The sequence below is a fragment of the Anomaloglossus baeobatrachus genome, chromosome 1 (genome assembly GCF_048569485.1).
Source record: "Anomaloglossus baeobatrachus isolate aAnoBae1 chromosome 1, aAnoBae1.hap1, whole genome shotgun sequence".
NCBI classification, from domain to species: Eukaryota; Metazoa; Chordata; class Amphibia; order Anura; family Aromobatidae; genus Anomaloglossus; species Anomaloglossus baeobatrachus.
Window position 1 is genome coordinate 916,835,905 of NC_134353.1, and position 13,991 is coordinate 916,849,895.

Sequence of the window (13,991 nt, forward strand, 5' to 3'; positions counted from 1 at the left end):
ATATATATATATACAGTACAGACCAAAAGTTTGGGGACACACCTTCTCATTCAAGGAGTTTTCTTTATTTTCAGGAGTCTGGAAATTGTAGATTCACATTGAAGGCATCAAAACTATGCATTAACACATGTGGAATTAAATACTTAAAAAAGTGTGAAACAACTGAAAATATGTCTTATATTCTAGGTTCTTCAAAGTAGCCTCCCTTTGCTTTGGTTACTGCTTTGCACACTCTTGGCATTCTCTGGATGAGCTTCAAGAGGTAGTCACCGGAAATGGTTTTCCAACAGTCTTGAAGGAGTTCCCAGAGATGCTTAGCACTTGTTGGCCCTTTTGCCTTCCCTCTGTGGTTCAGCTCACCCCAAACCATCTCGATTGGGTTCAGGTCTGGTGACTGTGGAGGCCAGGTCATCTGGCGTAGCACCCCATCACTCTCCTTCTTAGTCAAATAGCCCTTACACAGCCTGGAGGTGTGTTTGGGGTCATTGTCCTGTTGAAAAATAAATGATGGTTCAACTAAACACAAACCAGATGGAATAGCATGCCACTGCAAGATGCTGTGGTAGCCATGCTGGTTCTGTATGCCTTCAATTTTTAATAAATCCCCAACAGTGTCACCAGCAAAGCCCCCCCACACCATCACTTCTCCTCCTCCATGCTTCAAGGTGGGGACCAGCCATGTAGAGCCCATCCGTTCACCTTTTGTACAAAGACACGGTGGTTGTATCCAAAGATCTCAAATTTGGACTCATCAGACCAAAGCACAGGTTTCCACTGGTATAATGTCCATTCCTTGTGTTCTTTAGCCCAAACAAGTCTCCTCTGCTTGTTGCCTGTCCTTAGCAGTGGTTTCCTAGCAGCTATTTTACCATGAAGGCCTGCTGCACAAAGTCTCCTCTTAATAGTTGTTCTAGAGATGAGAAAGTGTGTCCAAACTTTTGGTCTGTATATATATATATATATACTAAAAAATTTACATAGACATAGACATCTTTCCCGATTTGTGGACTTGTTCTTATGCACTTCCTTCAATTATATATATATAGTGATCAATATGTTTTTCCCATCATGGCAAGGATTTTTTTTTTGAGTAAGTGAGTTTTTCCATTAAGGATCATTTATTCAATATATACAAAAATAATAATGATCAACAATGTTAGGAAAAGGATCATTCTCTAAATATATACAGTATACATATATATATATATATATATATATATATATATATATATATATATATAATATTTTGTTTAATTTACAACACACTTCGCTTTTCTTCCTTATAGCTATGGACAATAAAACCAATGGGACATCTGTAAAAAAAAAAAAAAATTTGGAGCAGTGGACACAATGAGACTTTGCTTGGAGCTGCACATTGCCGTCATCTGGTCTCCTGGAGACTCCCCAGTCATCATCTGTTCCACACATTACTGAGCACAACAAATGCTACTTCTTTCAATACATTCGCACATGTCCTGGCATGGTTAAATGGAAACTATTGTGTCCCAATATCCCTTAAGCTCTGATGGAGACATTGTCATTGTTTCACCGAGAATCAGACTCCGCAATATGGACTATACAATAAATCCATCACACATTCCTCATGCCACAACCTGCCAAAAGTCTCCGGCCTGGCCAGCCAAAGTTATTAGTATCCGAGAAGATACGAAAACATTCTGTTTCTTCTCTTTCCAGGTCTATAATGCAACAAGTCTATTAGAGACAAGCAAAATTCAATTAACTTTTCACGCTCTAAAAAAAAAAAGAAAACGTAGCTGCAAAATTCTATTAAAATTCATTAGTGTTGAATGATTTGGAAACAAAACAGAAACATTAAAAAGGCAAAGAAAATTTTTCAATAATATTTTGTATTTGAGAGAAAAACAAAAACATTGAACAAACAATGTAAAAAAATAAATATTATAAAATAAATGTTGATGTCGTAATGAGCCTTTTTTTCTAGGCCTTTTCTGGCTACAGATGGAAAATAAACCATCAAGCGAACAAATGGAATGAATAATACAAAGTACTATCTACTTCTTCAATATTTACAAAAATGATCTAGAGATGAGAGAACCCAAACTGAAAGGTCAGGGATCTATACCGAGCACTGGGGGTCCGGGGCTCGAACTTGGACATGGTCTTTTAAAAAAAAAAGGCCGGGCCCAAGTCCGGGTGCTATACGTATGCTAACCACTTGATTGAACATTGGGGTGCTAGGGTATGCTCAGGTACACTCGGCCAAGTGAGAGCCACTTGCAGTCTCTGAATGGCTCTCACTGAGAGTAAAAACATTTTCGGATATACAAAAACAAAACCCACCCACCCTCCCGCTAGAAATGCTCTGTTTATGACTGGCTGTATATGAGTGGAAAACCAAACTGCCCAATCATTGACTTGAGTTGAGCTCGTTAGTTCGGATGTCCATTGACTTATTTGGGGTTCCAGGTCAAATCTGGGGCCCTAAACTAACTTTTAACTAAAGTCCGGCTGGACCTGGTGAATGCAAACATACCCAGGTCAACTCATCTCTGATTCATACCACCTGAAAGGAATTTGAATTAGAGAACAGTATGTACATTTAGCTCTAAAGTGCTGTGTCGTTTCAAAGAAAACATTGAAAGAGCGGACAAGATGACTAGGGGGACGAGTCCAAGAGGCTGGTCCCTGGTGGCTTCCCACCTTCCCACACTCTTCTTTACTGACATGGCCCCCCATAAGTGTAGGTCTAGGGCGGTACAGCCTGATCTTAATCTCAGATCGTCATTGGGTTTCCATAAAAGTGAAGACCCAGCACCGAGCAAGACCTGTTGGCTTTTAAATACCAATGGACCCAAAACTTAGAAAAACAAAGGTGCCTCACTATGTATAATTCTACGACCGTGATGATGTGATTGCTACCTCTCCAACAAAAGCTGATATCCCAAGGCTGAAAATCCAGGAAAAGATAAAATTGGATCTGGAAGGCGTATAAGAATCTTCAATCTTTATTTCATAAATATTCCATAAAATTAACCATGATGGCAGTATCTAAACACCCAACGCATTTCTGGCATTATAGCGCTTAATCATGGTGATTAAGGATGGTAACACCAGAAATGTATTGACTGTTCGGATGCCATCTTGGTGAATTTTATGGAATATTTATGAAATACGGATTGAAGATTCACATTAGCCTACCGGATCCAATTTTCTCGTTTCCTGGACCCAATAACTTACTGTACAATGGAGTTTGTTGAGATTCCGTAATTTTTCTTGCCAATGGAGAGTCCAAGTGGGTCTTCAGATGACAGTGTGGTCACAGTTTTATATTTTTATAGACATGCTAGTAACTAGATTGGTTAATGCCAAGCTGGCATTTGGTGGCTTCTTGGAAACTGGTCAACAAAGGGAGGCAAATTTATTTGGCCTTCCCAAACATAAAGGTCCGCCATGTACGATGAGCACTCTTCGCAGCATCAACCATCAATCTGCAATAATTCTGAGTATATTTATGACTTATGTGTTCTTCGGTGATGTCATATTAAGTCAAGAGTCACTTTTGTTTGAGGTCCACTAAAATTTTTTGGCTTGTCCAGTCCGCCACCCAAACATTACGCTAATTGTTGGTTATATAGGATTCTGGGGATCAGAGAGGGCACAACATGTACCCAGTAAATTTTTCTATAATATTACCCCCATTTTCAATGCTTAGAATACGGCAGGGACTTTGTTTGAAAACTGCAGTTCAAGCTAAAAATCAATTTGCTCAGGTCTGCGCCTCACTCAGATTTTCTCTGTTGCGGCATCTGCCTTCCCCCGAATCGCTTCCTTTCCCCTGCTCAAGGCTAACAAGCAGAATAATAGTTATGTAAATGTTTCCGATAGTTACAAACTGCAGTTTTCCGAGTCGCACTTGTTTCCTGTGAAACGTGAATATGAGAATTTGCTGACAGACAGCATTGCCCGTCCTATGTAGCGTGGTCTAGCGTCTGCATGATGAGAAATGGCAACGTTGGGTTGTACCGGACTGGATGGATATAAAGCATATTTACAGGGTTGGGACACATTGGGCAACCATCATGGGCCGGTTGCTGGAGGTCCAACAACAATACGAGATATAAAAGCTGACTAACTGGAAGCCATACAATACGTGGACTCATCGTGTCACCCACACTAGGGGCCAATCTGCTTAAAGAAGATCATACAGATCAACCCCACCATGCACATCTTTACCATCCAATGACTTCCTACATTAAAGACTCCAATTTCTAACTACATAAACCCAACAGGTTATTGTGTTGATCTAGCAAAACCCTACACACACCAACAGTTTTTGGAGCAGAAATTGAGCAGACACTCAGTTTTTCATAAATTTTGAGATTTGGAGAATTTCCACGCGATCATTGAAAAACTCTCTTAGACCCATTCACACGTCCGTGAAAATCACGCACGTTTTTCACGGACGTGTCAGAGGTGCATTTTACCCTCCGTGATCTGTGTTTATGGGCTACGTATGTTCTCCGTGTGTTAACCGTGATAACACACGGAGAACGGGAACTTTGTGCTCACCTGTCCTTGGCGTCGCTGTCCGTGGTACTGATCTACGGTCTCCGGTCCTGCCGACTCCTCGCTGCTGCTGCCGCAGTGAAGTTACTATTCAATTAGCATAATGAGCGACGGTCGGAAGCAAGTGACAGCAGCGGCAGAGACAGGAGGGCAGGAGAAGAGGAGTAAAGGTTTGGTTTTTATCTCACAGACACATGTCTTCTCTCCGGTGCGTGTCACACGGAACACATTCGTGTGGTCCGTGTGTGTTCCGTGTGACACGTTTGCGTTCCGTGTGACACCCGTGATGCCGGAGAGAAAACGGACATGTCGGCGTGAGAAACACACGGAGACATGTAAGTACGGAACGGACACACGTTCCATGTGCAAATACTTACGTGTGTCCAAAACCATAGGAAAACCTAAGTGTACGTGAGTATGTGTCTCCAGTACGTGAGAAAACTGCCAAACACGTACCGGAGGCACGTACGTGTGAAGGGGGCCTTAGGGTAAGTGCACAATGTCTTTCTCATGAAGATTCTATCTGAAGCCCATCTGAAAAACTGCTACAAAATGAGAACATATTGCACCTCAATGTAAAAATTACATTGCTGTGCACGTTTCTTCTATGGTTAGTTCTTGAAACCATTTCGGGATTGGGAAACCATGAAGCCATTAGGAGATGTAGCATATATATTTTAGGGGTGGTAGCTTCAGTTGGGAAACTAAAGTTTACATTATTAATAAGAGATGCTGGTAGCAAAGGCACCACAATAAACATTGGTAAACCTGCTTTACGAAAAAGACCACTTTTCCCTGAAGCTTCTTTGCCTAGGACAAGGCTCAGTCTAAAAGACTTCTGCACAAACCTTAAGGTCCTGTGCACACAGCATCTTTTCCAGGTGGATTCCACTTGGTATCTGCCTGAATATGCACCGTAAGAGCACTACTATAAAATGAACATAATGTAACAAACCGGATTGCTGTGAATGTGTTCCATGTGCCCCGCCCCTTCTGGTCACATGGGTATGACATCAGCAATGTCCTTCTAGCCACTTAGTAAAACGATTCTGTAATAGAATTAGCATAAATAACCGGGGGAGGACGAACAGGCAGGGGGCAGGAATCACTATGAATACCCACCCCAGCTATCAGCTGATCGGCAGCTGCTGTCACTCAAAAAGCTGCTCATTTTACAAACTTTACTTGCTTGTGTTTCAAAACCTATACATCCGAGCTGACAACTAGAGGTATGTATAGAATCAGCCTGATAGTGCCAGTATAGCACTGGCTTTAGGTTATATAGGAAAATCCTGTTGACTGGTGCGCTTTAAGCACTACATTGGATACGCTATATGACTAACACCAATCTTACAATCTTCTCATTATTTAACATTTTCGCTGCCATTTTCCCCTAATATCACAAGCAAGATCAATGTTTCCTTTGAAATTCTTGCTGTCAAGGGTTTCTTGATTTTGAAAATAATTATTATAAGGGTTCCATGACCAAACCCCATCTATCAGTGGGAGGAAACCTTGAGTCATTTCTCTGCAGCGCCTCCACAGGTATGACCAAGCATTACACATTGCCCATTCACATCAATAGGTGGGCTGAGTAATGCAGAGCAGATCAGGTCCTCCAGAGACAGCTGCTTTAGGCCGCTTTTGTTGCATTCGGAGGAGATACATTGGCAGTTAAAGGGTTAAAGAGAAAATGGTTCTTTTTAGAGAGTGACACAGCTTGATCATCAAATGCTCTTTTAACTGTATAATCTCTCCAGTCTTTCAGACACATTTCAGTCAGCTCCGCTCAAGTCTCCCTGACAGTGCAGACAGACGTGAGCCATATGGGAAGACCATTAGCAAGGAGCGGGGAGATCTGTTACGTTTCTCAGGCAGTCTCTCTCCCAGTCCTTTTGGCCACATCTGCCAACTGAGTGACTTTAACTTCAATTATCCTTCGTGCAATTCCTTACTGGCCATTCATCCCTTGATGTGGGCTAAATGGTGGTTATGGATGCATTCGATCCTACTGAAGGGGGGCACTTTAGGTTGCGTTCAGCTATTACTATCCTTTAATGAGGAGTTTTCAGTGGATTTTTTTATTTAAACTGAATACCCTCTCCAATTGCAACTTTGGCACTGATTCTGGAACAGTTTTTCTTTTTCTTCTGTGCCCCTCCTTTGTAAAGTTATGGCTTCCGGAAATTAAGGTATAGAGTTTCCCTTCGAACAGAACGTCTCTGTGGGTGTTTGTTTTTTTCTCCTCTAATTTTTAACCAATCAAAACATGGCCGTGCCCATAGAAAAATTCAGTAGGCCCGGTTGGTTGACGGGAAAATTTGGACCATTAATTCGGGGGGCATAACTTAGGAGCCCAGAAGAGTAAGAAAAACTGTTCCAAAATCAATGGAGCGATGGCCATCGGATGGTGGACAACTTCTCTGTAAGTGTTTGTTTTTTTCTCCTCTAATTTTCAACCAATCAAAACATGGCCGTGCCCATAGAACAATTTAGTACGCCAAGTTGGTTGAAACGAAAATGTGCACCTTTATTTCGGGAGGGGCATAACTTTGGAGCGCAGAAGAGGAAGAAAAACTGTTCCAAAATCAGCGAAGCAATGGCCATCGGATCATGTACAACTTCTTTGTGGGTGTTTGTTTTTATTCTCCTCTTATTTTTAACCAATCATAACATGGCTATGACCTTAGAAAAATTCAGTACACCCAGTTGATTGAAGAGAAAATTTGCACTTTTATTTCGGGAGGGGGGGGCATAACTTTGGAGCACAAAAGAGTAAGAAAAACTGTTCCAAAATTTGTAGAGCGGTGGCCATCGAATGGTGTACTCAGTTACTGCTCCTCTTTAAATATTCTATGCCTTCTGGTCTAATAAAGAGATATTATAGGTAAATGTTACCTACAGATGAATGAATCTGCCAATATTAATTTAAGGCAGAATGATCCGATGGAATCAGCATATTTGACTTGGTCTATGTAAAAATTGATCAGAATCGAAAGTGTTCCAATTGTCATGAAAATATATTTAATACAGTCTAAGGTCTCTCTAGACTCCAAAACATAATAAGAAGAGGGGAGGAGGGTGGTTGGAAATAAAAAAATACCATTCTGCTACCTGTCCTTACATCCCCCACCCCTTACATCTTCCCGGTCTTCTGCCCAAGTCTTCGATTACTCCGGCACTGAGCCCAGTGAGACAGAAGACTATTGCGAAGGACTATGGAGCTGCAGTGGTGGTGGAGGATGTGTAAGGACCGGTGGTTATCATTGCACCCCTTCCCAACCTTCAAAAGAAGACCAAAAAATTGAGGAATATGCCAAATTTCATATTCTCCAGAATCCAATATTTTGGGAAACTTCATAACAAATTTGATTGATAACAGATCCTATGTCTCCTCAGTAATGTTATCTTTGAATTACGCTAAGTGTAGGACTTGAGGGATGGAGGACTCAGCACATCTTTGCAATACTATGTAAGCTTACTGATTATATTATGTAATTCTTCATGTCTCCTGTGGAGGCACTGCAGAAAAACTGAACGCACACCTCTATGTTCTTCTCAATGATCAGAGCTGATCACTTGTGGTCTCCTGCGATCACCTTACCACTAGGTGCCCCATCTAATGAATGAGGATTGTTTGAAGTAAACCAGTGCCAGTTATAGGTTCACCTTTCTCTGGTTCACTCACATTTTCTCTGCTTTTGCTTTGATATTTTGCTTGATTACTGTTACTGACGTCACATACATGCAAGTACATGATCACCCACTCATGCTTGAAATAGAGGGGAATCCTGATAGTGCACACATTGCTCACGTCATGTTTCAACAATATCATCACCCTATGGAAATTTATCTTGAGTCAGAAAAACTCCTTTATATATATGGTATATAAACCAGTGCCAGTTATAGGTTCACCTTTCTCTGGTTCACTCCTTTTTTCTCTACTCCTGCTTTGATATTGAGCATGATTCCTGTTACTGACTTCACATACATGCAGGTACATGACCACCCACTTATGTTGGAGATAGAAGGAAATCTTGATAGGTCACACATTGTTCACATCATGTTTCAACAATATGGAATCATTACCCTATGGAAATATAAACCAGTGCCAGTTATAGGTTCACTTTTTTCTGGTTCACTCCCATTTTTTATGCTCTTGCTTTGTTATTGAGCTTTCATTCCTGTTACTGACTTCAACCAGTATTTTTAACTATTCTGGTGGCTGACGATTTTTGACATCCCGGCACTGACACAGCCGTTTGGCCATGCTTCGCCAGCCCACTCCACTATGTATATATATATATATATATATATATATATATATATATATATATATATATATATATATACACACACACACACACGCACACGCACACGCACACGCACACACACACACGTATATCACTGAAGTAATGGAGTGACTGGATATCAGGAATCCAAAGTTGACACAGCTCCTTGACTATCCTTTTCCAGCCCACTCCACTGACCAGCAGCCACTCCGTGGGCCCAACTAAGGTGCCCCTATGTAAATCCAGTTCCCTGTACATTGGTTAAAGGGTACAGGCTAGTACAGTCCCTAGACAAAATGCAAAACCTTTCAATGGAAGCCTTATTAAAAGCTTCCAGGCTATGACGCACAGAGCTCCTTGACGGGGAAGTAGAGGAGTTAGAACTGAACTGGGCACATTTCCAATTAATAAAATTGTCACTTCTCAAACCCATTAATCTATTTCCATAGCAAACTAGATCAAAAGGGAGACAAAAAGAAAAAAAAATAAAATATGAAAATTGATAGAAAAAGATGTTGTAGATATGAAATAAACAAAAAGTTCTGCTGTATGTACATGCAAGGGTTCTGTATTTGTGAAGGATGAGCTCTCTAGTGGACAGATTAGATACTACACCTCCTAAAAATCAAAAACATCCGAGACAACAGAACATCAGTGCTTATCAGTAATGTCACTTCTCTGACCCCAGTGTCCGCAGCAACTTTGAGAAATTTCCCGTGCCGTATCTAACAAGGTGCATCGTGTTGACCTTCTCTTTTTGCACACGTACCTACCGGTAATGCATTGATGATGTTTTGCTGCATTGCGACTGTCTGGCCATGCCCCCTTTACGCCAGTATTCTGGTGCAGGAGCCCTAATGAACAAGTGACGATCCCTCGAGATTGCTTCGGCTCGATCGGGTCACATCTTTGGACCCTGGGTGACTAATCTCGGGGGTAAATAGCAGCCGAAATGGATTTGTTTGGTCAGTTGCTCTCGCGTCCCCTGAGATTTCGCTGCTCCCTGTTGCTAGAATATTTTGTCTGCGCTCGCCTTGCATCTGTATGAAAGATCTTTTCAGACAAAAGATCTTTGGGCGTTGGGATTGTCCGGGCGCCATCTTATGTCTATGTCTCGCATAAGCCTCTCGGAGTATTGCCGCTGAGCATAGTGCCTGCCTTTTTTTTCGTACAGTCTAATTCTTTTTTTTTTTTTTATTTTGTGTGTGTCTATGTGTTTCCATTTAGGCGAGGGGACAGTGGGACACAAAAAATAATTCAGGCACAAACTTGGACACAGAAAACATTTTTTTGCCGTTGGACTGAAATCAAAGAGCTGAGGCAGAGGGAGGGCTGGACGGGGAGATATTAAAGGGAGAGGGTGTTTCAGTGAAAAGCAAGCGGAACGCAGAGTGTCACTCATTAAACTAGGTCACTTGGCAGCCGTGGGGTAGAAACGATGGGAACGTGACGAGGGAGCAAAGTGAGACAGGACTGAGTAGAAAGAACGCAGTTACTATCATTAACCAGTTCAGTGCGCTGATTAGGATGAGATCACACTCAATGTTCCTCCAGAAATAACAATCTGTCTTTACAAAATGTAACGTAGATGATGAAGACTGGAAAACACAGGGGATGACACAGCTCCTGAGCTGCACAGGCCGTATCCAGCAGTGCCCGGGACCAGCAACGCTTTCTAGGAATGCCAATATATAGTCTATGCCGGACCCATATGGTCTACGGCAGACTTGCTTTAATTACGAGCAGTGAAATTCTATAATTACATCCCAAACACAGACTATTGCTGGTGGGGGGCTTGGCAGTGCACGACGAAGGACTAAAAGTCAATGAGAAGTCACACAAAAGAGTATAAGTTCCAATGCTGAGGCTCAAAATAGATATTCAACCCGCAGCTGTCAGGGAAGGCGCAGGGAAGGAGTATTGTAGCAGCAGAAGAGCCACAGGTCGGAGGATACCGCCAACCCCCCAACAAAGCTCAAATCTAAAATAGGGAAGAGACGAAAAATATCTATAATAGGGAGTGAGCGCCAATGTGTATAGAAATGGGTGTGTGTAGATTGCAGCATGCAGGCGTATATGTGAATGTATATACTGTGTGTTTGCATGGGTCTCTGTGTATAAAAGATGTGTGTTTGTGTATAAATAGATAGTTATATGCATGTATGTATGTGTATGTGTGTGCGTATGTGTGTGCATATATGTGTGTACATATATGCATGTATGTGTATATGTGTATATGCATGTGTGTGCATGTATGTGCGTGCGTATGTGCATGCATATATGCATGTGCATGTATGTATGTGTATGTGTGAGCGTATGTGTGTGCATATATGTGTGTACATATATGCATGTATGTATGTATGTGTGCATGTGTGTATGTATGTGTGTATGTTTTTGCAAGTATGTATGTGTGTGTGCATGTATGTATATCTGTGTGTGTATGAATATGTGTGTGTATGTGTATGTGCATGTGTGAGTGCATGTTTGTGTGTATGTTTGTGTGTATGTATGTGTGTGTGCATGTATGCATGCATATTTGTGTATGTGTGTGCATGTTTGCATGAATGTTTAAGCATGTGTGTGTATGTATGTTTGTATGGTGTGTTCATATGTCTGTGTATGTATACATGCATGCATATGTTTAGAATAAGTGAATCTGTGTTGTTTGTGTGTATGTATATGTGTATATACATTCTTGCATATTTGATACATGTGTGTGTTAGTGTGTATAAATGGACGTGTATGCATTCATGCATGTGTATAGAATAAGGGGTCTGTGTAAGTATGCTGTATTGCGTGTATCTGCATGCAAGTGTGTGTCTGTGTGTGTGTATGTATATGTGCATATATTTATATATAGATATATATATATATATATATATATATATATATATATATATATATATATATATATATATATATGTGTGTGTGTGTGTATGCATATGTGTATATATTTTTGTGTGTAAGAAAATTGGATCTGTGGAAGTATGTTGTTTTGTTTGTATTTGCATGAATGTGTGTGAATGGGTAATGGAAGGTGTCCAGTTTTGCGTTATGCTGTATACCATGTATGTGTATATATATATATATATATATATATATATATAAATATATTTATGCGCGCTTCTGCATGCTATTCACATCACTTACATATAGGCCAGTACACGCTCCTGATCTAAATGCATAATGTAATTGAGTTCCATAAACAAATGCCATAAACATAAACCATAGGTGTAGATGTATGTACCAGCACCCAGGGAACCCGGGCAACTACCAAGGCCCACTGCACCTAAGGGGGTCACTCCAATGCTCACTACACATACAGAGCGAGTTCTGGATCCGACCCTGCTCGTGTATACATGTATACCACACCAGTATGGGCACTACATTATATATCCATAGGGGTCCAGACAGGAACTTTGAAATGGTGGAAGATACTTGTGTGGGTCTGTATTCTCTGAAGACTTACACAGCGACGCAGACACATGACTCACTCGCTGGCCCCGGTGATGGCTGCTCAGCGTACAGGTGGTTAAATAAAGATTTACAATTATACAATTTATGAATGAATCCCGAGCATGTGATCATAGCTGTCCTCACCACCCCGGTGTCTATGGACCAGTGTTACCTCCTCGGGGTGGAGGGTTGTCATTCCAGTTTTATCTCTCCGGGCCATTAGTTGCCATAACAACCTAGTGTAGCCTGCTTGTCGTTGGGCCGCACATCTCAAATATGTAGGGATTTAATAGAAAAATGAAAAGTTTTCTGTGGCTTTTGTGAAACTTAAAGTGGTTTTCCAGCTTAGTAGAAATTTCTGCACTCAGTCTGTGTGAGTGTAGATGGCCTAGTTGTGACAGAGTGACCTGTGCACACTGTCATGATTTCCGAGAGGGGGTGGTCATGTGACAATGAGATGATCATCAGCTAACCTCCATAAAACAATGAGAGAAGTGGATGAGAATCTATTTATTAACTGTTCACAAGTATGAAAATCACATACATGCAGGTACATGACCACCCACTTGTGTTGGAAATAGAGAGAAATCCTGACAGTGCACATATTGCACTCATCTGCAATCATCACCCTATGGAAACTTCTCTTCAGTCAGAAAAACTTCTTTTATATATATATATATATATATATATATATATATATTTTTATATATATATATATATATATATATATATATATACTAGAAGGTGGCCCGATTCTACGCATTGGGTATTCTAGAATTTACGTATTGTGTACTTCATGTATGATTTTTGTTATATTTATAGATGTTGTTGTGTGTAGTTACCAAGTGTTTGTGTAGGCGCTGTACATGTTCTGGGTGTTGTCTGGGTGTGACGGGGGGTGAGAACGGTGTTGTATGTGTGTTGCGTTGTTTGTGGAGCGCTGTGTGTCTGTAGCGTTGTGTGTGTGTGTTGCGCGGTTTGTGTGTGTGTGGTGTGTTTTGGGGGGAGGTATGTTTTGTGCAATGTGTGTGTTGTGCGGTATGTGCGTATATTTGTGTGTGCCGCGGTGTTTGTGTGTTGGGTGTTGTGTGTGTGCAGCATTGTCTGTGTGTGTGGGTGTCTGTGTAGGGCAGTTGTTTGTGGTTCCCAGTGTGTGGTGTGTTGTGCAGTGCGCGCGTGTGTGTGTGTGTGTTGGGGGGAGGTGTGCACTTCCCATCGTGCTCCATTCCCCATGCAGCGCACTCTCCATCATGCTCCATCCCCCATGCAGCGCACTCCCCATCGTGCTCCATCCCCTATGCTGCGCACCCCCCATCGTGCTCCATCTCCCATGCTGTGCACTCCCAAACGTGCTCCATCCGCCATGCTGCGCACTCCCAATCGTGCTCCATCCACCATGCTGCGCACTCCCAAACGTGCTCCATCCGCCATGCTGCGCACTCCCAAACGTGCTCCATCCGCCATACTCCGCACTCACCATCGTGCTCCATCCCCCATGCAGCGCACTCCCCATCGTGCTCCATCCACCATGCAGCGCACTCCCCATCGTGCTCCATCCCCTATGCTGCGCACCCCCCATCGTGCTCTATCTCCCATGCTGTGCACTCCCAAACGTGCTCCATCCGCCATGCTGCGCACTCCCAAACGTGCTCCATCCGCCATGCTGCGCACTCCCAAACGTGGTCCATCCGCCAT

General features: G+C 42.0%; 1 protein-coding gene and 1 long non-coding RNA gene across 17 annotated transcripts in view; one reads left to right on the forward strand and one right to left on the reverse strand.

The window, feature by feature from the left end:
- Window positions 1–9,844, reverse strand: part of LOC142256173 (uncharacterized) — a 198,590-nt gene extending 188,746 nt beyond the window's left edge. The window contains exon 1 of the long non-coding RNA XR_012727496.1: window positions 9,614–9,844. This is a non-coding gene — a long non-coding RNA (uncharacterized LOC142256173). The remainder of the gene's footprint in view (window positions 1–9,613) is intronic.
- CELF4 (CUGBP Elav-like family member 4) overlaps window positions 1–13,991 on the forward strand; it is a 1,553,364-nt gene that overhangs the window by 837,631 nt on the left and 701,742 nt on the right. The window lies entirely within an intron of this gene.